Genomic DNA, 22,862 nt, shown 5'->3' on the forward strand with positions numbered 1-22,862 from the left:
TTAGCCAAAATTAACTCTCAGCATATATGTAGAGTCAGTAATGGAAATTAGTGTGGAATTCTAAATATAAAGACTAAATATAAAGAGGATTTTGAAGATATGTTTAAGTTCTTACAAATTTCCCATTTGGCAGATGAAAAAATAAGTATCAGAAGTGGTGGTCTCAAAATCAAACAGAATTTGCAGGCTTTAGGACAAAGAATAAAACTCTTGACATCCTAGTCAAGACTCTACTGTGTTGCCTATATTAAGAGAAAGATTCAGGGAGGGACTTGAAAGCAATGTCTTTTCTCCAACATTCAGGGTACATCGTTGTTTTGTTTGTTTTTAGAGAAAAGATATTAGGTGTTTGTTTATATTTAATAATTGTTACATATAGGGACACTCATTAACTGGATGGAGGGAAAACTCTCACATCCCACAGGAAAGTTAGGTTACTCTGCTAATTGTTTTTTAGGGGCTGTTGCCCCGTTGATTGGGTGCTTGCTCACTCCTGTAGATGGCACTCTTGTGTGATGGAAATCTCTTATCTCGACCTGTTATAGTAATTGCTTGCTGTTGATAACTCTTTAAACACACCCAGAGAAGTAAAAGGAATGCCTGTTGGGGAATATCGGGGTAAGAACCCTTTCCTGACAGCACCAAGAAGATCACAGATCAAGTGACATTTGTCACTATCTCAAAAAGTGACTCTGTCTTGAATATTGCTCTTGGATTTATTAAAATAGCCAGAAAAATATTTCAGTTAGCAATAATTGCGCCTTGGATAAAGCTCATTGGCTACGATACTGCCACTGCGCAAAGCTTAGCCAGAAAAATATTTTACAAACTCAGTAAAGGAGATTGTACTGCATCTCCTCACTGATAGGTATGACAAAGTTGTAATGAGGCCTGCGAAGATAAAGAGAAAAGGACAAAGGATTTGTAGCAGAGCCATTCAATGGGGGGAAGAAAACAAACTAGACCAGAGAAAGGGTCAGGCATTGTTTTCTGTTCTGTTCTTTTTAAAGTTTTCCTTCAAATAAAGATCTCCAGGAGGGATTTTAAATCTCTTGTCGAAGGATCCCTGAGGCTTGTATCAGTTTAAATCTGTACGATTTGGAATGTCAAGTCCAGACAAGACGGAAAGGAGGGTTGTCTGCCTAGAATAGGCATAGGAGATCAAGGTTAATGGATATAGTTGAATCTTTTAGGTTTCCCATTTGTTATGGAGCATTTACCTGGTGCCACACACTTTGCTAGACGAAGGGTTGGGATGGTGTATTCGTTATTCCTGCTAAGCCCATTTCCAAACTCAGTACTTTTAAACAACAATTATTTATCATAGCTTCTGTGTCTTCAGGTCAGGAGGAGGTTGGTCGATCTTGGTTTAGGTGAGCAGGTAGTCTTGAAACCATGGACTCGTCAGCACTCAGCTCCACACTAAAATCATTGCTTAGGCTCCTGCCATGTGTATCATTCTTGGGCCCAGGTTGGGTGCAGTGACTTCCTGAAGGAAGCCCTCCTTGTGATGATGCCAGATACACAAGAGAGCAAGCAGAACCACCCAAGACCTCTTAGTGCCTCAGCTTGGAACATGCACACGTCATCCCCGTGTCATTTTATTAGCCAAAGCAAGTCATGTGGATAAGCTCAAAGTCAAGGGACTTAGGTATAACTTTATGGAAGTGACTGCAAAGTCACATGACAAAGTTAGGGAGACACAGGTGAAGAACTGTTGCCAATGATGCCATCTACCACAGATGGGCTGATGATGCAAAGAGGGTTAATATGTGTAGTCCTTGCTTTCAAGGAAATCATAATATAGTAAGAGAAAAAAGCATACAAGTAATTATATAAATTGTCAGGTACTCTTAGGTGTATGTAAGACAGCTTGGCCAGGGGGCACCTGGGTAGCTCATCGTTAAGCGTCTGCCTTCGGCTCAGGTCATGATCCCAGGGTCCTGGGATCGAGCCCCGCATCGGGCTCCCTGCTCCGCGGGAAGCCTGCTTCTCCCTCTCCCACTCCCCCTGCTTGTGTTCCTGCTCTTGCTATCTCTCTGTCAAATAAATAAATAAAATCTTTAAAAAAAAAAAAAGATAGCTTGGCCAGTTATCTAGTGTAGGAAAATATGCCCCATATGTGTTTGACCAATGGACAAATAAATGAATAACAAAGATCCAAGTTTTGCTTAGAAAAAATAATGGTTATGTTTGGTAAAGATTCTTTCTCTTTCTGTCCCTTCCTCCTCCTCTTCCTAGTCATGACTGTCCCTCCTTCCTTCCTTTCTCTTGTCTTCCTCTTTCTCCTTCACCTTCTTCTCCTACTTCACTTCTTTTTTTTTTTTTTTTTTTCCTGTTGCTTTAATTTCTGGAAATCTAAGTATGGGAAATTGAAAGGTTTGGGATCCTGATTGATTGATCCAAAGTCCATTTCCTCCCAATGGCCAATATATATTACTAGCTACTTGAATGAGCAAATGCCTGGAAAGTCCCTTTAAGTCAAGATATCTATATTTTAAGTTTTCATGTGATATATTACAGAAGTATTTTCCTCCCTAATTATGCTCTGAAAATTTTATGTTTTGAGGACACTGGACAACATATTGTGGGGCAGGAATTCTCAAGATCTGTCTCTGCTAACCTTTTCCCCCCCGAGGACACTGAGATGATTAGAACATATATGGTCTCATGTCTCCTTTCAGGGGGTTGAGTTGCTTTGGAATTGATAGCAGGAAGATGTCACAGATCTCTTTATTTGCTAAACTAGAGGCAGGGCTGACTATGAGGGAAGAGTGTATGGTTGATTTTGTGAGGTGATACAGGACGTTTTTCCTATTCAAAACTCTGTTTATTGTTTGCCTGTCACCAATGCAATGTCCAATAAATTCTCTGTAGAGATGGAACTGGCAAATCATGACCAATAGGCTGTATGACCAAATGCTTGGTTATACCCTTTCATTTCCTTTTTGTCTGGTTATGTTTATACTACAGTGGCAGAGTTGAGTACTGTGACAGGAACTAGATAGCCTACAAAGCCAAAAATATTTATTATCTAGACATCTATAGACAGGGTTTGCTGACCTCTGTGTTAGAGACACATCCCTTTGGGCTAAAGTTTATTATCCAATTGAAACATAAATGCGGGTGAAGGATTTTGATTACTCATGGGTGGGGAAAACTCTAGGGAGGGAAGGATGAGGCACAAAAGGCTTTCTCTTATTTTTAATATGATTTAATTTTTCCCTTGTTTTTAAATGAGATATTCCCTGTCCTTCCCTTCTTGTTTCCCATTATTTCTTGATACCATCATTATTATTCAAGTGATTAAACAGATTGAGGGCTCACAGAATAAGTTATTTTCATTTGGAGGGGGTAAAAGGCAGAGTGAAAAGAGCTGAGCTTGTTTTGAATTTCAGCTATGCTCCTTGATAGTGATAAAATTTTGTGCAAATTAATTCCTCTGAGGGACAATTTCCTATTGTCATAAATTTCATATTACTGTAGAAATTGTTCTGAGTATTAAATACAATAACATGAGATAAGTAAGGATGTAACTTCACAAAGAATAAAAAAAACAGTATTAAGAAGAAAGAATATTCAAACACACAGAAATGAAAATTAACTGTAAAACGTAGAGCTAGAAAACACAATCACTAAAATTAAAAAAATCCTTGAACATTATACTAATATTAATAAAAGAATTAGACTAATTCATCAGATGTATAAACATACACAAATTTTTAAAAAGTATAATAGTAGAAAGTTGTTGAATAATATTTAAACTATGTCTATTTTTCATATTAAGTTTGTAAAGTTTGAGGCAAAACAATATTTTTTTTTACAGATTCATACATATATGATATTTTAAGGTTTTATTTTAATTACAGTTAGCACACTGTTTATTAGTTTCAGGTGTACAATATAGTGATTCAACATTTCCATACATCATCACCTGGTGCTCATCACAAGTACATTCCTTAATCCCCATTACTTATTTTACCCATCCCCCCACTGCTCTCTCTTTGGTAACCATCAGTTAAGAGTCTGTTTCTTGGTTTGCTTCTCTTTTTTGCTTTCCATTTACTCGTTTTCTTAAATTCCACATATGAGTGAAATCATATGATATTTGTCTTTATATATACATAGTGTGGGTTTAGTTCTGAGTTTTCTTTTGAAGATTTTTTTCTTTAATTTTTTTTTATTTCCAGGTTTTCTATTCTGCTCCATCGATCTACGTATCTACTTTTGTGCCAGTACCGTACTGTTGTGATTACTACAGCTTTGTAATATCACTTGAAGTTCTGAATTGTGATGCCTTCAGCTTTGCTTCTTCTTTTTCAAGATGGCTTCAGCTATTCCTGGTCTTTTGTGGTTCCATACAAATTTTAGGATTGTTTGTTCTAGCTCTGTGAAAAATGCTTTTGGTATTTTGATAGGGATTGCTTTAAATGTATAGATTGCTTTGGGTAGTATGGGCATTTTAACAATATTTGTTCCTCCAGTCCATGAGTTTCTTTCCATTTCTTTGTGTCATCTTCAATCTCTTTTAGTAGTGTTTTGTAATTTCCAGAGTACAGGTCTTTCATCTCTTTGGTTAGATTCCGAAGCATCTTATTATTTTTGGCACAATTGTAAATGGGATTGTTTTCTTAATTTCTCTTTCTTCTGCTTCATTATTAGTGTAGAGGAACGCAACAGATTTTTGTACACGGATTTGTGTATCCTGTGATTTTACTGAATTTATCAGTTCTAGTATTTTCTTGATGCCATCTTTTGATGGGTTTTCTATATATAGTATCATGTCATCTGCAAATAGTAAAAGTTTTACTTCTTCCTTACCAATTTGGACACCTGTTATTTCTTTTTGTGGTCTGATTTCTGTGGTTAGGTCTTCCAGTACTATGTTAAATAGTAATGGTGAGAGTGGACATTCCAGTCTTGTTCCTGAGAGTAGAGGAAAAGCTCTGTTTTTCCCCATCAAGGACAATATTAGCTGCGGGTCTTTCATATGTGGCCTTTATGATGTTGAGATATGTTCCCTCTAAACCTACTTTGTTGAGGGTTTTTATCAAGAATAGATGTTGTACTATGTCAAATGCTTTTTGTGAATGTATTGAAATGATCGTTCTTATGCTTTCTCTTTTTGATGTGATGTATCACATTGATTGGTTTGCACATATTGACAGCCTTGCAACCCAGGAATAAATCCCACTTGATCATGGTGAATGATTTATTTTAATGTAATGTTGGATTCTTTTTGGTAGTATTTTGTTGAGGATTTTGCATCTGTGTTCATCAGAGATATTGGACTGTAGTTTGTTTTTTTTTTTTTTTTGTGGTGTGTGTGTCTGTCTGGTTTTGGTATCAGGGTAATGGTGGCCTCAATATGAATTTGGAAGTTTTCCTTCCTTTTCTATTTTTTGGAAGTTTGAGAAGAATAGGTATTAACTTTCCTTTAAATGTTCAGTAAAATTTGTGTAGCCATCTGGTCCTGGACTTTGGTTTGCCATGAGTTTTTTGATTACTGATTCAGTTTCTTTCCTGGTTATTGGTATGTGCTAATGTTCTACTTCTTCCTGTTGCAGTTTTGGTAGTTTATATGTTTCTAGGAGTTTATCCATTTCTTACAGGTTATCCTATTTGTTGGCATATAGTTTTTCAAAATATTCTCTTACAATTATTTGTATTTCTGTGGTATTGGTTGTTATTTTCCTCGTCCACTTGTGATTTTACATATTTGAGTCCTTTCTCTTTTTTTCTTGATAAATCTGGTTAGAGGTTTATAAATTTTAATTGATTCTTTCAAAGAAACATCTGGTTTCTTTGATCTGTTCTATTGTTTTTCTAGTTTCTATTTCATTTATTTCTTCTCTATTCTATCATTTCCTTCCCCCTGTTGGTTTTAGGTTTTGTTTGTTGTTCTTTTCCTAGCTCATTTGGGTGTGAGTTTAGATGGTTTATTTGCGATTCTTCTTGCTTCTTGAGGTAGTCCTGTATTGCTATATATGTCCCTCTCAGAACTGCTTTTGCTGCATTCCAGAGGTTTTGGACCATGTGTTTTCATTTTCATTTGTTTCTATATACTTTTTTATTTCTTTGATTTCTTGGTTGACCCATTCATTGTTAAGTGTTATGTTATTAACCTCCATGTATTTGTGGTCTTTCCAGATTTTTTTTTCTTGTGATTGACTTCTAGTTTCATAGTTGTTGTGGTCAGTAAATATTCATGGTATGACTTAGATCTTTTTGAATTTGTTGAGGCTGGTTTGGTGGGCTAATATGTGATCTATTCTGGAGAATGTTCCATGTGCACTTGAACAGAATGTGTATTCTGCTGTTTTATGATGGAATGTTCTGAATATATGTTAAATACATCTGGCTCAATGTGTCATTCAAAGCCATTGTTTCCTTGTTGATTTTCTGTTTAGATGATCCGTCCACTGATGTAAGTGGGGTGGCAAAGTCCCCTACTATTATTATATTATTATTGATTAGTTTTTTTATGTTTGTTTTTAGCTGTTTTATGTATTTGGGTGCTCCAACGTTGGGTGAATAAATATTTACAACTGTTAGAATCTTTCTTGTTGGATTGTCCCCTTTATTTTTGTATAGTGCTCTTCTCTGTCTCTTGTTACAGTCTTTATTTTAAAGTCTGCTTTGTCCAACATAAGTTTCTCTTCCTCGGCTTTCTTTTGACATCTGTTTACATGATAGATATTTCTCCATCTCCTCACTTTCAATTTGGTCTGAAATGAGTCTATGGTAGGCAGCATATAGATGGGTTTTGCTTTTTCATTCATTCTGTCACCCTATGTCTTTTGATTTTTCCCATTCAGCACTTTGAATATATCATGCCTCTCCCTTCTGGGTTGGAAAGTTTTTGCTGAAAAAATCTCCTGCTAGACTTAAGGGTTTTCCCTTGTAAGTTACTATATTCTTTTGTCTTGCTGCTATAAAAATTTTTTCTTGGGGCACCTGGGTGGCTCAGTCGGTTAAGTGTCTGCCTTTGGCTCAGGTCATGATCTCGGGTCCCTGGGAGGGACTCTGCTTCTCCCTCTCCCTTTGTTTCTCTCTCCTCCCCCCACTTGTGTGCTCTCTCTCTCAAATAAATAAAACCTTTAAAAATTTTTTCTCTTTATCACTATATTTTGCCAATTTAATTACCACGTGACTTTGTGTGGGTCTGATTTTGTTGATTGTGATGAGAGTTTTCTATGCCTCCTGGGTCTGGATATCTATTTCCTTCTCTAGATTAGAGAAGTTTTCAGCTATTATCTCTTCAGATAAATTTTCTGCCCCCCTTTCTCTCTTCTTCTTCTTCTGGGACTCTTAAAATATGGATGTTATTGCATTTGATGGAGTCACTGAGTCAGTGAGTTCCCTAAGTCTGTTCTTGTTTTGCATCATTCTTTTTATTCTCTTTTATTCAGCTTAATTGCTTTCCATTACTCTGTCTTCTAGGTTATGAATTCATTCCTCGGCTTCCAGCCTGCTGTTCATTCCATCAAGCATGTTTCTCATTTCATTTACTGTGTGCCTTATCTGCTGTCATTCCTTATCTCTGTGTTAAGGGTCTCACTCGTATCTTCCATTTTCTTCTCAAGTACGATGAATATTCTTATGACCATTGTTTTAAACTCTCCATCAGGCATGTTACTTCTGTCGGCTTTACTTAGACCTCTGGCTGTGTCCTTGTCCTATTCTTTCATTTGGGATGGATTTCTCTGTCTTGCCATTTTGTCTAAGTTTCTGTGCATATCTCTATGTCTTGTTCTTGATGGTAATGGCCTTATGTAGAGGTCCTTTAGTGTCCTGCCGTGTAGTGTCTCCTGTTCCCTGGGGCCTGGTGCTTCCAGGAATATCTCCAGTGTGTACTGTGTGTGTTCTGATGTTTTGTCATAGCTGCTCAATCATTTAGCCCAATGGTCTGCAGAGGCTCTGTTTGTCTGGTGTGGGCAGTGTTTTTTTTTCCTGGCCTGAATATGGTAAGTTTCACTAGGTGGACTCTGGTCTGTTTGTGAAATGAGACCTGTTGCCACTGCCACCAGAACTGAGGCTCTTCAAAACCTTCTGGTTGGGGGATACCTTGTGAGCAGGGCTTGGGCCGGTCTTCTAGGGGAGGGAGCTACAGTACCGGATCTGTAGCAAGTGTGACTGAGGGGCAGTTCCACTGGAGTGTGTGTGGGGGGGTGGAGCTTGGTGTAAGCAAGTTAGGTAGCCAGTGTTGGTGCTCTGCTGGTTCTGGCAAGTGGCCCTGTGCTTATACTGAGAGGCATGGCAAATAGTACCCATCAGTTCCTTTGTTCCTGGAGAGGTCTTTCTCTGAACCCAGTCTCCCTGGAAAGTGCTCTGAGGTGAGCAAATAACCTCCCCACTGGGTACCCCAGGTGCTCTTCAGAGTGTTGTTTCATGCTTTATGTCCCTGGGCTGTTTGCCTTGCCTTCTGTCCAGGAGCAGCCCAAATGCCCTCCAAGCTCTCCCGGAGCCAAGTACACTGACCTTTAAAACTCGAGGCTTTAAGTCTTGCTGGTTGTAAGAACTCACAAAATCTACCCCCTCTCATTTTCCAAGCCAGTTGGTATGGGGATTCATTTTCCTTGTGTGCTTCCCTGTGTGCTAGTCTGTCTTTCACCCTTCTGTGCCACACAGCTCCCTCTCCACTGCAGTGGCCAGGATCCACTTCTCTCCCAAGTCGTGTCTCTGCACTTGCTACCTTCTTTGATGTGGCCTCTTCTCTACCTTAAGTTGTGGAGAATGTCCTGCTGGTCAGTTCCTAGAGTATTTAGGATGATTTGATAGTTATCTAGTTGTATTCCTAGGATGAGGTGAGTCTACTCTACTCCCTTCTATTCCACTGCCGTCTTCCTTTCTCTACCTATGGTACTGTCTTAAAAGTAAAAGATCTAAATCAGTGGCAAAATGCTATCATTTTAAAATATTTTCCTCAAACATTCTGATGAGTTGGTTAGTGTTGGAGGAATGGATTGTATGTTAATTGGAAAGACCACTACACTGAGTATGCAGAGACCTGAAGATTTGTGTCTATTCTCTCACCAGTGAAATGTTTGATAGTGATGATGTTTGATAATGATTCTTAAATGCTTTACTATTTATAAAGAAATCCATAGATTATCTCTTTTAATTCTTCCAGATGAGGTGGATATAATTAGCAGTTTTAATGGTAGTGAAGCTAAGGCTCGGTTGTATTTTGTACCCAGGGTCTAGGGTTGCCAGATTTAGCAAATATAAATACAGATGCCCAATTAAATATACTAGACAACAGCAAAATATTTTCTTTAGGGTAAGTATGTCCCATGCAGTGTTTCATCTGGCAACCCTGCAGCACATAATTGCAAACAACACAAGTAGCTCTCTCATATTAATGCCTGTTTTTAGGCCAAAATTTCTCTCCACTTTATCAGAACAATGTCTTCAATCATCCATTTAATGTTTATTCTTTAGTACAGTGAGCACATCTTTTTGGGGGGTTTTGTTTTTTGTTTGTTTGTTTTTTGTTTTTTTTTTTTTTTGCTTTTCCTGTGTAACTTAATACTGCGTTCATCTCTCCAAGAAGATAACTAGAAATACAGCCCTTCAGGACAAAAAACATGTAACAAGGAATATTTGAATGCTGGCTCTGATTAAGTCATATAGTAGGCCCTGCAAGGTAAATGAGAGTAAACTAAGCCCGATTAGTTATGAGGCTATATCCAAGGGATGGTGAATTTTATAATTTAATTTTTTTATTGTTATGTTAATCACCATATATTACATAATTTGTTTTGGTGTAGTGTTCCATGATTCATTGTTTGTTCATAACACCCAGTGCTTCATGCAGAATGTGCCCTCTTTAATACCCATCACCAGGCTAACCCATCCCCCTACCCTCCTCCCCTCTAGAAACCTCAGTTTGTTTTTCAGAGTCCATCATCTCTCCTGGTTCGTCTCCCCCTCTGACTTACTCCCCTTCATTCTTCCTCTCCTGCTATCTTCTTCTTTTTCTTTTTTTTTCTTAAAATATGTTGCATTATTTGTTTCAGAAGTACAGATCTGTGATTCAACAGTCTTACACAATTCACAGCACTCACCGTAGCACATGTCTTCCCCAATGTCTATCACACAGCCACCCCATCCCTCCCACCCCCGACCACTCCAGCAACCCTCAGTTTGTTCCTGAGATTAAGAATTCCTCATATCAGTGAGGTTATATGATACATGTCTTTCTCTGATTGACTTATTTCACTCAGCATAACACCCTCCAGTTGGGATGGTGAATTTTAATAGTTAATCCACAATGTTGATGTTCGGTAACAAAGATACCGGAATTAGGAAATTCTAAAGATTATTGTGCCTTTTTAAATTAAATTTTTATTGTAATTCTAGTGTAGTTAACATACAGCATAATAATAGTTTCAGGGGTACAATATAGTGATCTAACAAGTCTATATATTACCCAGTGCTCAAAATGACAAGTATACTCCTTAATCACTATCACCTATTTCACCCATCCCCCCACTGCTCTCCCCTCTGGTAATCATCAGTTTGTTCTCTATAGTTAAATGTCTGTTTCTTGATTTGTCTTCCTGTTTTCCCTCCCCCTTGGCTTCTTTGTTTTGTTTCTTGAATTCACATATGAGTGAAATCATATGGTATTTGTCTTTCTGTGATTTATTTTGTTTAGCATTGTACCCTCTAGCTCCATCCATGTCGTTGCAAATGGCAAGATTTCATTCTTTTTATGGCTGAATAAAATTCCATTCATTGTGTTTAGGTACACACACACAAACACACACACACACACACACACACACACACACCACATTTTCTTTACCCGTTCATCTGTCGATGGACATGGGCTACTTTGATAATTTGGCTGATATAAGTAATACTGCTATAAACATAAGGGTGCATGTATCCCTTTGAATTAAAATTTTTTTTTAATTTTGAAGTTTTTTATTCATTTAAGTAATCTCTATACCCATCATGGAGCTTGAACTCACTACCCCATGATCAAGAGTTGCATGCTCCTTTGACTGAGTCAGCCAGGCATCCCTGAATTAGTGTTTTGTGTTTTTACCCAGTAGTATGATTACTGGATCATATGGTAATTCTATTTTTTAACTCTTTGAGGAAACTTCATACTGTTTTCCTCAGTGGTTGCACCAGTTTGCATTCCTACCAACAGACTGGGCACATGGTTTTAAGTAGGGGAGTAGCATGATCTTACTCAGCTTCTGAAAAGTCACTCAGGTGACTAAATGAAGAATGGATCAGAGGAGAAAAAGATAAGACTGAGAGACAAATGTGAAGGCTGATGTTGGGTGTATTTGGTGCAAGTCACCAGTAAAGGGAACCCAGGAGGCAGAGCAGGTTCTTCTGGGGGGATTGGGCACGGATTTTAAATGTGTTGAACTCACAGCACATGAAATACTGAGGTATGGAAGTTCAGTAGATAGTATGAGTTATGCATATGAAGGTTAAGGTAGAGACTTCATTTGGAGTGATAGATTCAGGAGTCATTTACATCTGGCCAGTGTCCTATTCCTGCCATGTGACAGACCTTGAATATTACAGTTGTCTTATCCTAGCTCTCAAGGCACTTATAGTCCAGTGAAGGAAGCAGACAAGTAAAAAGTCCATATTGAAAGACTAGTTACAGTTCTCAAGGATTCAGAGAAAGAAATAACTTCAACCTTGAGACTAAAAAGGGGCATGGGAAAATTCTCAAGGCAGAGTGGTGGGAGGGCAGTGCAGGAGGAAGGTCCAGTGTTGGTCAAGACATGGATGTCAGAAAGAAAGCACAGTAACTTGCTGAATGAAGCTCATTATGGTTGGAGCATGGAAGGTAAGAGGTGAGTAAAATGTTATGAACTGAAGGAAGAACCAGGGGTTCATTGTGAAGAGTGTTAACCCTATAAAGGACTTTGGACTTATTTTTGTCAGGGTGATCATTAAGCGGTTTTTATCAGGGAAGTGACATGATCACATTTGGGACTCAGGCTGTGTGAGAAATGGATTAGAGGGAAAACAGCCAAAATGGGAGAGACTAGACAAGAGTCTTTATAATCATCTAGGCAAGAGTTGATGATGTTCTGATATAAACATCTTCAGAGTTATTTAGAACATATAATTAGTAGAATAAGTGAATGAATGAATGAATGTGGAGAACAAGGAAGAAGCATAATTCAGATCTGAAGCATAGAGGTGTAATTCAAATCTGAAAATATGATGGCTTGGGCAACCAGGGGATGAAGGAGTCATTCCTGAAATAGTGATAGCAAATAGAGCAAGAGGAATTGGATTTGGGGACAAGAAAGAGAATGTGGTTTTGAATGCATCGAGGTCGAGATATTTGTGAGAGTCACTTGGAGCCAACCAGATGCATGAGTCTGGAACTTAGGAGATGGGCAAAGGGTGTTGTAAAGACTTGGGAATTATTATTAAGGTTTAGATGCTTTTTTTGAAGTTACAAAAGTAGATGAGATCTACATGAAGGTCATGTCAAATGAGGAAAGAAGGTAAAACTCTGAGAAATCCCAATATTGTAGGTACAGGTGGAAGGAAATAACCTGGAATGGAGGAGCCATGGATGTAGGAAGAAAACGAGAAGTGCTGGCAGTAGTCTGGATAGGAAGAGAATGTGGACAGTTGGATCTTTCCTAAGTTGGAATAATACTAGGTAGATACAATAAAAGGAAAATGTCACAAGATCTAGAAAATTATTCTAAGATGCTTGAAGTGATCAGAAAGGGAGTGTAGATGGATGAAGAAAGATGGGGGGGTGGAAGGAAACAGAAAAATAATAAATACAATAATAGATCTCAGTGGGGTCAAAATATAGCTAAGAGAAGTAACTGTGACTAAGAGGAAGAAAGGTTGTCAGGGTGGGATTATTTTTCATACTTATACATTTAAAATTGCACAAATAATGTATAAATGCATTCCTACTGAAAGTAATTAAGGGCACAGCAAATTACAGAGGGTAAAATACTGAAGTGCCTTCTAGGTCTTCCCCATCATCAGTCCCTTTCCCAAAGTAACCACACTCAGCAGTTTGGTGTTTATCTTTTTGGAAATTTTTCTGTGCATTTGCATACGTACACACATAGCTGCACATAATTTATTTTTTACCAAACTATATCATAATACTTGCTTTTCAATGAATGTATTTTAGTGAACTTCCATTTATATCTAGTGTATTTGTATTATGCAATTATAAAAATTTAACCATTTTCCCATGACTGGGCCATTGAATTATTTGAGAATTATGTATCAGATCAAGTGTGTCAGAGGTGGAACAGTATCGGGCAGTGACAAAGTCCAGGGTGAGGGTAGAGGAGTGGATGGCAGGAATAGAGCTGGGGACACCTTGGTGATAAAAATGTAGGGGGTGATGTGGTTGTAAGATGGTTGAAAACCAGGGGTACTAAGAGCACCCAAGGTTAAGGCAAAATTTGGGATGGGCCAAAGGATCGCAAGCCCTGATTTCAAGGAAGGATTCAGTGAATATGGGTGGATGACCAGGAGCATGGTAGATACCAATGATGAAGGAGGTATTGAAAAATCTATGACTAGGTAAAAGGGCCATGAGAGATTTTCTTTTGTGCTTTTGTTTTTTTTCATTTTTTAAGGCTCAAGCAGAGATGTTCTGAAAGGAGCACTAGAGACCTAGTGACAGGGCTGATGGAGAATGAGAAATTTCTATTTGAGATGCATTTATTACACATAGGGTTCTCCAGGCCCTGTGCAGTGTCTGCCAAAGCCTGAGAGGGGTAGGACAATTCATGAAGGAGTTGAGGATGGTGGGGTTTCCAGTGAAAGAGAGGATCCAGTGGTCTCAGAGGAAATGGATGTGGTGGGGATGCTTGTGGTGTGGAGTGGTAGGTTTGGATGGCCTTATGACTTCTGCAGTGAGTACTTCTGCCAGGGCCCAAGGAGGTACTGTGAGTGAGAGGATTTGGGGCCTCTCAGGAGTTCATGACTTGGCATGAGGGTGTTCTGGAGAGAATTCTGGTCACAGCATAGAGGCTGACCACAGAAACCAGTCACCGTGTACTGGGAACGCACTTCTCTCCAGTGGGCAAGCACTGACTCCCCACCAAGATCATCCCTCAAGTGAGAGGTATTCCCCTGTTGGGCCTCAGTTTCCTCATCTTCAAAGTGAGTGGTTAGTGTCATTTGTCTCCCATGTCAGAATGTATAATTCCAGGTATTCTCTCTCTCTTTCATAAAATGTTCTTTTCCTTCTAGGAAAATTGTACCATTGTCAAGACCGGCATCAAAAAGTAGTTTTCAGTGTTCATGGTTCTGGGTTTCTTAAGGATTTATATGAGGTGTGACATTTATTTAAATGGATTTGTTTCTTTGTTGTTCTTATTCCATGCTGGCTAGACAGCTGTCCTTGGGGTCTCTTGTCTCTTTCTGTGAAATTCCATTCATCATTCACAGAATCATTAATTTGCCCGTGTAGTGTTACCTCCTGAGGTTTCCTTTTTCTGTGTCAATAGACCTGAAACCTAATGTACATTTCATGTATAATTGCTGGGAGGGGGCTTGGGGCAGGCATTGGAACGACATTTCCCTTTCGCTAAAGGATGTACCGTAATTCATTTGTTTTATATGAGTTTTGGAGAAGGGAAATCCCAAATTAAGTGAATGAACCACTGAAAATATACTTAGGCATGGTAAGTCAGGCAGAGCTGTGTTTGTGTCAATTCAAATTATAAGCAGTTATTGAGCACCGACTCTGTACCAGGCCCTATGCTGGGCTGTCTAAGAGACATAGTTTTGTACTCAATGTACAACTGGGGAGACCAAAATGAGCATACAAATGAGTAAGGATAAAAATATGTAATATTTCTCAGTAATTAAGGAGAAGGTGTTAGAAAGTGGAACTTGATTAATGGACAAATGTACTATACAGACAGGAATTGCTATAGACTGAAAGAAAATGAGATACTTGAGACTATGATAGACAAGGAAAATTTTGAGGGAAAAGGTTTGTTTGGTCTTAGATCTTAGTGCCTTAAGTATGGGTCTGAAAGTGTACGCAGGATTTCAACACGTGGACAAAATTCATAAGGCCATGTGTAAGGGGACTGAGACTGGTTTGAACAAAGACATGGAGGCAACAAAATGTGTGGCACATGTGTGGTAACGCACAAGTGAATGGAAACATGAGGGCCCCGAGCCAGATGATGGCGGTCATGGAAGCTAAGCTTGAGGAGTTTGGAGTACTCCAGAGGCAATCTCTGCTCAGGACAGGGGGACATAGTTAGAACTCTCGTATATGGAGACTTTCTGAGTGGCAGTAAAGAAAGAGGAAAGCATGGAAGCAAGGAGACCATGCAGTATGATGAGAAGGCAGCAAAGGCCAAGTGAGTGCAGTGGGAATAGGCGAGAGGACCCCCCTGGGAGAAGAGAATTGGCTGCCTCGAAAGTGCCTGGCCTCTTCTGCTCCCCACACACACTCTTCCCCAGACCCCTGCGCCGTTGATCCCTCCACCTGACACGCTGTCCTCCCATAATGTTGCAGAGCTGTCTCTTTCTTGTCTTTCACGCTCTCAAAAAGTTCTTTCTATGCATACTCCAGGAACTTTCTATCACAATACATTACCTTACTCTGATAGTAAACTTTTTTTTACTATCCCCAAGTATCTTCCTCATTGTCATTCGTTCACTCATTGATTTGTTTGCTTAAAATCCAACTTACGTGATAAAATGGAAGCTCTGCAAGGAGAGTCCATAGCTACAATGATCCATGGCTCTCGTCCGTGGCACCCAGAATAATGACCAGCACACAGTAGATGCTCAATAAATGCTTGTTGATAAAAGAATGACAGAGAAAGGTCTCTGTGGTGTAAGCATAATTTCTGGAGTCCGTTGCTAACATTATTATCATGTATAAGGCATGATAATGAGTTTATGCTTAAGGGATTACAAACTGAGGTTTTGGTGCCAGTGATGAACTGAAAAATGTTACCCCCAGGAAATTAAATGTTGTGTCAAAGAACAGATGTGAAAATCTTTGTTCCCTTTTCCTGAGCACCCATAGGACTGATTGAGAATTCCTTCAATTCCATTGAAAGCATTTGCTTCAGGTTCTAATATACCAGCAATATCTCCAAGGCCCCTTTCCTTCCAATGCTAACACTCTATGATTTTAAGTTACTGAATTCATAATCCAAATCAATATTCTTTTCATATAAGTGCTCAGCGAGGGTAGCCACATGCTTATTTCGCTGAAACTTCCAATATCTAAAATATTTATAAATGTTACCACAGGGGCCAATATTCATAGCTTGTTTCAAGAACCACATAATTAAATATATCTCATAACTTGGTACACTTCAGTTTTTATTTAAAGTTTTATGATAGAAACCACTGATTTAAAAAAAATGAACATTGAGGTGCTTGCTAAGGTTGCATTTGATTTCTTCTACATAATCAGATTTTGTACAGTGGAGAAGTCGGAAGTGAAAACTGAACTTATGTTAAAGTATTCATTTGTGACTAACCAAGTATTGACTGAATCAAGATAAAAGTCTGAGATTTATTTATATCTCTTGAGCAGGGTTAAAATAATATCTTGAATAGAAGGCATCAGAAGCATTTCAGCAAATATATATTTCAATCCAATGAACAGCCTCCAACAGACCTATATATGTAGGAATTAGGGTTCAAGGGGAGTGAAGAACTTAAGTTACCCATCTTGGCAGCAGGTGGAATGAACTCCTTCCACGAGGGTGCGAGCGGGGCAGCAGCGTGAGCAAATGAGGTGACTAGTAATAAAAACTTATACTTTATCTAAGCATTACTCAATTATGCTTAGATGGAAAAGCCAGAAACCTAATTCTCATTGCAAGAGAGTAGAGTTTCCTGCTCCAAGAAGACTGTTCCTATTCACTCACTGTTAATCAGAAATCTGTTCAGCAGCGGTCTAAGTGTGTCATGATGATGTTAAAAATAAGATTTAAACAGTCCTATTAAAGTCATACAAAGCTATAAATGAGTGGTCTGTGAGTCTCCCCCAGGAGCAATCTTTGAGGAGGAAGGAAGAAATGAGAAAGGAAGAAGTAGCCCGACAGGAAGAGAATGCACGAAAAGCAAACTGGGGCTTTCAAAAAGGGCTGTGTGTGTGTTTTGTTTCTAAATCTTTCTCAGAAGTAATTTTCTTCTGCAAAGGAGCTCTGGAAACCGGGGAAAATAACTCTAGCAGTGGTTCGCTTCTATTCTATTAAGTCCTGCAGTCCAGCCTGAGAAAATTCTCTTCGTCTAGAAGAGATAAAAATCCCATGGGGTAAAGCTATAGTGACACAGTTGTGGGCTTTCTCTCCTGAAAGGACCAGTCAAGAAAATGTCCTATAGTAGCACAATCACCCCTTCCACTGTGGGCCCCATTGGACAACTCAGCTAAGTCCACTATTATTATTACTATCAGGGGAAGAATTAGTGTTCTTTAGAAAATGAGAGCTCCTTGGTTTTTTTTTAAGCATAGACATGAAAAGAGATACAATGCAAAAGAAGTTTATGGCTTAGCATTAGTATATAATCTTCTGAGGTGTTTATAAATAACTGATAAGTTTTTTTCTCAGGATGAAGCTAGGATTTTTCTCTTTTACATGACATCAAAGGAGCTTAACTCTGGTACTCTCTTTGGAGCTCTGGTATGGAGTCTTCGGAACATGTTGATAACATCTTGGAGACTTATTCAAGGAGTATCCCTTCGTGATTCCTTTTTCTAATGGTATTGCAAGGGGAATACCATCCCATCCAGTAAACAATGAATAAATGGTGCTCAGGAATTGCTAGTTGTTGATGATGGTAATGATGGTGATGGCCTTACTTCATTCAAAAAGAAATACATATATTTCAAATCCTGTTCAGATTTGAACAAGTGTCTTTTCTTGAAAATGAAGACATCAGATTTTTTTTTCTACTCAGTACAAAAAAAATGCTTTTGGTTTCCCATTTTCTATATAATAATTCTAGAACAAGATTATATCACTAATGCTTACATTTAGTTTTAATTATCAACTGCTTCTGAGCTGCACAATGAAATGCTTCAATGAAACAAATGGAAAAATTTATTAGTCAGTTTTGGTGCAGAAATATTTTTTTTCCAAACTACATATATTAGAGGAGTTTGCTGAAATACAGGTTTTTTAACTTCTTATCCAAACTATAAGTCTCCTCTTCATCTCTAGGATTCTTCGATTTTAGCATGTGCTGTTTTACTCCTGAGTGCTCACAATCACCCTTGTCCTTCAAGCTCCCCAAGTCTCAAATAAGATAGACGATTTTCACGTGTGGTTGGGAAATCTTTTATTGGCTGGAGTTGTGCAGGCTAGAAATAACTCTTTTCAGAGCAGTCTGGAAATGATTCTAAAACTGGGACTATCAGGTTGCATAGTAGGGTATTTGGGCATAATGGTCAAAGGAAGGGGGTGCACAGACATATCGTATCCTAGGAAAATAGTGCCAAGTGAATTTAGTGGAAATAAGTTGAGTGTTTGTTCAAGTATATCTTACATATAAAACCTGAGGCTTCGTAGTTAGAGTAGAAGATTAGGACACTATAATTTTCATCCCTTTCCAATCAGCCTGTATAACAGGCAGAACTATCAGCAATTCAGTCAGTCATTCCACAACTCTTCATGGAGCATTAACTATGTGTCAGGCCCTGTGATAAAATCTGCTATTTACAAGGCAGAATCAAACACTGTTCTTGTCTGAAGGAAGCTTGCAGCTTGAAGCAGAGGAGGTATAGAAATATGCACTTACTCTGAAAAACAAACTGAGGGTTCTAGAGGGGAGGGGGGTGGGGGATGGGTTAGCCTGGTGATGGGTATTAAAGAGGGCACATTCTGCGTGGAGCACTGGGTGTTATGCACGAACAATGAATCATGGAACACTACATCAAAAACTAATGATGTAATGTATGGTGATTAACATAACAATAAAAAAATTAAAAAAAGTTCTCCGGAAAAAAAAAAAAGAAATATGCACTTAAGGTAGTGAGATAAATGAAGGGGAGGGGTTTGTAAAGACCCTGGAGAAGTACAAAGAATAAAATCACCCATCTTTAAGGTGGGGTACAGAAGAGATGATAACTGAATTGAGGGATGAGTAGGGGTTTATCAAGCAAGGTGGGAAGGCCATTGCAGAGCATGATAGATGCATGGGCATAGACAGCAGGCAGCAGGGATGATTCAAGAGGCTGTGGGAAGACTGGTGTGATTCCAGTAGGTATCCTTCTGGGGACAAGTGATTGGTTTTAAAGTTAGGACCATAGGTAGGCATCAAATCGTGGAAGACATTCCTTGTAAGGTGTATGGATTTGAACACGATGCAGTTCACAAGTGTATCATGTGTGAGAATGCTGCTTAAAATCACAATTTTTTGCAGACTCACACATGATGAAATAGTGATTAAATGAGAAAATACATAACACAAAGCTATAATTCATTCAGCAATGAATTATAAGAATTCATATTTTATTAATCAGTATCAAAGTACTTGTTGAACATTTACATTGTGCCATTTACTGTGCTGGGAAAAGGAGATGCACAGGATAAAAGAAATTATTACTGTTCTTAAGTTGCTTAGTGTCTAGTGAGGGAAGCAATAGTTAGCAATCAGAACAACACATTGTGATCATTCCCATAATGGAGGCCTCTGTAAGTGTTAGAGAAATTAAAAAGATAAGAGGATCCTATTGGGAGAACAGATATTGTTAAAATGTCTACACTACCTAAAGTAATCTACAGATTTAATGCAAACCTATCAAAATACCAACAGCATTTTTCATAAAACTAGAACAAATAGTCCTAAAATTTGAATGGAACCCTAAAAGACCCAGAATTGCCCAAGCAGTCTTGAAAAAGAAGAACAAAACTGGAGGTATCACAATCTCAGATTTCAAGATATACTACAAAGCTGTAGTCATCAGAACAGTATGGTACTAGTAAAAAACAGACACACATCAATGGAAAAGAATAGAGAGCCCTGAAATAAACACATGCTTTTATGGTCAATTTATGACAAAGCAGCGAGAACATACAATGGGAAAAAGTCCCTTCAGCAAATGGTGTTCGGAAAACTGGACGGCTATATACAAAAGAATGACCCCGGATGACTTTCTTACACCATACACAAAAAACAAACTCAAAATGGATAAAGACTTAAATGTGAAACTGGAAATCATAGAATTTCTGAAAGAAAACATAGGCAGTAAACTCTTTGACATCAACCATAGAAACATTTTTCTACATCTGTCTCCTCTGGCAAGGGAAACAAAAGTGAAATTAAACTATTGGGACTACACCAAAATAAAAAGATTTTGCACAGTAAAGGAAAGCATCAACAAAATAAAAAGACAACCTACTGAGTGGGAAAAGATATTTGCACATGATGTACTGATAAGGAGTTAATATCCAAAATATGTAAGGAACTTAAACTAGTCCCCACCAAAAAAACAAATACTCCCATTAAAAAGGGGCGGAGTGGGACGCCTGGGTGGCTCAGTTGGTTAAGTGGCTGCCTTCGGCTCTGGTCATGATCCCAGGGTTCTGGGATCGAGTCCTGCATCGGGCTCTCTGCTCCGCGGGGAGGCTGCTTCTCCCTCTGCCTGCCACTCCCTCTGCTTGTGCTCTTTCTCTCTCTCTCAAATAAATAAATAAAATCTTAAAAAAAAAAGGTAGAGGACATGAATAGACATTTTTCTGAAGAAGACCTCCAGATGGCCAACAGATACATGAAAAGATGAACAACGTCACTCATCGTAAGAGAAATGCAAATCAAAAGCACAATGAGATATCATCTCACACCTGTCAGAATGGCTAAAATCAAAAACATCTTGTTTCTACAAGTGTTGGTGAGGATGTGGAGAAAAAGGAAGCCTCATGCACTGTTGGGGGAATGCCAACTGAGGCAGCCACTGCAAAACAGTATGGAGGTTCCTCAAAAAAAGAAAAAAATTAGAACTGTCCTATGATCCAGTAATTCCACTATTGGATATCTACCCAAAAAAGACAAAAAATACTAATTCAAAAAGCTATATGCCCCCCTGTTTATTGCAGCGTTATTTACAATGGCCAAGATATGGAAGCAACCAAAGTGTATGTCCACAGATGAATGGATAAAGAAAATGTGGGTGTGGGTGTGGGTGTGGGTGTGTGTATGAGGGAATATTCAGCCATAAAAATAATGAAATCTTGCCATTTGCAATAACATGGATGGAGCTGGAGAGTATAATGCTAAGTGAAATAAGTCAGAGAAAGACAACATATTTCACTCATTTGTGGAATTTACGAAATGAAAGAAATGAACAAAGAGAGACAAAATGTGGAACAAACTGATAGTTGCCAGAGAAGATGTGGGTGGGAGGTTAGGTGGAAGAGTTGGAGGGGATTAAAAGTACGTTGTCATGCTGAGCACTGAGTAATGTATGGAACTGTTGAATCGTTATATTGTACACCGGAAACTAATATAAGACTATGCTAATTGTACTTAAATAAAAAAAATCCTAGTTTTCCTTGGAGGTGTCAGAAAAAAATGTTACGGCATAAGACTTAATGTACCTGTTTAAAAAAAAAATATTTATTTATTTGAGGGAGAGAGTGAGAGAGCATGGGTGGGAGGAGTGGCAGAGGGGGAGAGAGAGAGAAAATCTCCAGCAGCCTACCTGCTGGGCATGGAGCCCAATGTGAGGCTCTGTGTCACAACCCTGAGATCATGACCTGAACTGAAATCAAGGGTTGGATGCTTAACCGATTGAGCCACCCAGGCACCCCAGGCTTATTGTACCTTTTGAAGAAGGAGTAGGAACTTTGCAGAAAGAAACATGCTGTGAAGGAGGGTAGAGGGCCTTCCAGGAGCAGAGAACAACTTGTCAATGGCTTAGATAAAGGGAAAGGCAAAATACGAACTTTCTGGAACAGCACGTAGGTCAAAGGGGTAAGAAATTATGACTGACAGTACCTCCTTCTAGTAGGGAAAATGGTAAGGAAAGTAGTGAGTTCTCCAACTGTGTAAGGGGTGGGAATATCTTTGACCATCTAGTTTGGTGTGAAGACTCGTGAGCATAAAAGCTTTTAGTTAGAATGTCCAGTTATTACCGGAATCTATAGCAATTCTCTGCTTGGTTGAAATATCAGTTAAAACAATAGAGGAAGAAGCTTTGTAGGATTAAACAATATTATAAAAATGGGCATAAAACTGAAATTATATATGCTACTAATTTGAATATGCAGATCAGAGAGAAAATATCAAAACGGTAATATCTGCATTTTTAAAGTGCTATTTATCACTGCTTTGCAACTTACTATTATTGGATTATTACCTTGATGATTAAACTTTTCAATTATATGTTGCATTGTATTAGGCTTTATACAATCATTAATTAGTTCACTCACATAAAACCCTGTGAGGAAGCAGAGGGATTTTATTACCTACTGTTTCACAGATGAGAAAACAAAAGCAACAAGGTTAAGTGGCTTCTTGAATTTCTCCTATCAGGTCTGGGGCGGGCAGGATAGGAGTCAGGTCCCCTGCATCGCCAGCCCTGCAAGGCTCCTTCAGTTCTTTGAGCCTCGCTCCCTCCACTAATTGCGAATGGGTGCCCCTGGTGTTCTTGAAAATTAATGATATTCAGTGCTACAAGATGTATCTGTCACAGCCTATGTTTGTTTACTTGTGGCGATTAGCGACCATCTGCTCTGGAGGTGATAGTATGAAGCCCTCCTTCTTTGGAAATACTGAATTCCAGGGTGGAGAGAGTCTTGCTAGGCCCAGGCATTTAGGGGAGGAGAGTTGACAAGTGAAGAGGACCTTGGGTTCTCTGGAGAGGTGGTGGAAGCTGCGTGGCCAGCTGACCGCGG

General features: G+C 38.7%; 1 non-coding gene across 1 annotated transcript; it reads right to left on the minus strand.

The window, feature by feature from the left end:
• Positions 1-662: 662 nt before the first annotated feature.
• On the minus strand, positions 663-806 carry LOC113913444. Its single transcript, XR_003517216.2, has one exon. It is a non-coding gene; the product is annotated as a U4 spliceosomal RNA (small nuclear RNA).
• Between the last annotated feature and the right edge of the window lie 22,056 nt (positions 807-22,862).

The sequence above is a fragment of the Zalophus californianus genome, chromosome 14 (genome assembly GCF_009762305.2).
Source record: "Zalophus californianus isolate mZalCal1 chromosome 14, mZalCal1.pri.v2, whole genome shotgun sequence".
Lineage (NCBI taxonomy): Eukaryota > Metazoa > Chordata > Mammalia > Carnivora > Otariidae > Zalophus > Zalophus californianus.